This window comes from Etheostoma cragini, chromosome 4, assembly GCF_013103735.1.
Source record: "Etheostoma cragini isolate CJK2018 chromosome 4, CSU_Ecrag_1.0, whole genome shotgun sequence".
NCBI lineage: Eukaryota > Metazoa > Chordata > Actinopteri > Perciformes > Percidae > Etheostoma > Etheostoma cragini.
Genome location: NC_048410.1, coordinates 29,490,288 through 29,492,316, shown reverse-complemented (window position 1 = coordinate 29,492,316; position 2,029 = coordinate 29,490,288).

Sequence of the window (2,029 nt, the reverse complement as noted above, 5' to 3'; positions counted from 1 at the left end):
ATTAGTTATTACGTACTTACACACACATACATAGCAAACCATAACTCACACACACACACACACACACACACACAAATACACACACACACACACACACACACACACACACAGAGTTGTAGTTCCTCGTCCTCTACAGCTGTCCATAATTCACAGAGATAGACAAATACACCTCTCCATTTTGCCTGCACCACATCCACCAACTAATCATAATTCAGGGACTGATGGATAGAATGACACACAAAGTCATATCCAATGTATTAATATTGTCATATTCTGAGCAGTAACCTGTTACTAAACCCTGCCCACTTGACCCTTTAATACCATATGTATGTGTTATGCCCCTGTCTAGGGGGGTAAGAGAAGTTAATTTGCTTTGGATAAAAGTGTCCGCCCTCCCAGGCACTGGGCCTTAAACGATCTCTCGGATCCAGTACGCAGATCCACTACCAAAGGGTTTGGACGAAAATGAGAGAACTTAGTTGCCGCGGGAAACCAACATTAGACACTCCCCAAACTGAACTCCCAAATCCAGCCGGTCAGAAGTACCTATAGGCTGGCCCGCCGTCAGGTATTATGGATAGGGGTCAACATATTCCACCCCTCATTCAACCCACTCCAGCACCATAGGCCTTTGCATGGGCAACCCTTGGGCCTTGGGCGGGGGTCATCTCAACACATTGTGGACCTAACTAGGGCGGAATCTCAGTTCTCTTATTTTACAGCTCCTTGCTTGAACCAGAAGTCGTTCCGGTCCCCCTTCGAAGGTCTCAAAGCTCCTTTCCCTAGGAGCATTGATTGTTGAGGGATCACCAAACTGGACGCTGCGCAGCAGAAAGCTAACTCCTACGACACAGCTGTCAAATTCAGAAGAAAGGATGTCTCATGCCTTTAAAAATACACTATTTTCTCCGTCTCTCACATGCTTCCTCAGTGGAGGAACCGTAGATTCATTCGTGGAGGACAGAGACACAGCCTAGGTTTACACTAAAAGATCCTTGCAAGAACAGAGCACACACTTTCACATAAAAGTAAAATTGACTTTGGGATTAATTATCTATCTATCTATCTATCTATCTATCTATCTATCTACAAACACAGTCACAAAAACACTGAATCTAGACACAGGGTAGGAAATACAACCAGGGTGTGTGTGTGTGTGTGTGTGTGTGTGTGTTTACTTGACCCTGCCATGTTGCGGTGTTAAATGTTAAACTGATTAGACAGTGATTGATTCAGCCTTTCCTGATCCATTGGCATTCAATGATGAATGAGTCAGTATCCTGGCCGCTGCATCGTATCGTGTTCTGCATTTATTATCTATATATGACATAATATATGTTAGAATTTATGCATTGTGTGTAAACCGTGTATCATCTGTGTTTGTTGTTTGGCGCAAAGTTCAAAATAAGGGCATCATGCATGCTTTCACAAATAAGCAGGTAACGGAGTAGATAAGATTCATGTGATGGATTCTGGGATGGATTCCTCCCTCTGGACTGGAAGCAATGTCTAATGAGGTCATCATGGCCTGTTAGCCAATCACAGCCCTGTGTGACAGCCAATCGTTCAATCAGATACATTTATGACAGCTTAGTCAGACCAGCTCCCACTCAAGGCCTGTGGCTGTGAGTGTGAGTGTGAGTGTGTGTGTGTGTGTGTTTATTAAGGTGGTTGTATAATAACTGCAGATTTGAATTTTGCTGACTAAACACCACCTGGACGAAGCCACCAAGAGTTTCCGAAGGCTCCAGTGGAGTTCTATCCGACAGCAGTTTCCACTGTGAGACTGCAGGTGACTGGTTACAGTGGTGCTCTTAAGTTTACCCCCCCATTCTTAAGTTGACTAAATAGAGGAATAAAAAAATCATGTTTTGGAGATGTTTAATAAAAAAAAAGAGGTAAACTTCAACGTTTGAGGACACCAATTTTCTTTGTGAATGAATAATGTATCGTAAATAAATAAATGTTCTTCCTTAAAATACAGGGGGCATAAGTATACACCCCCCTATGTTAAAATACAGGGGGCATA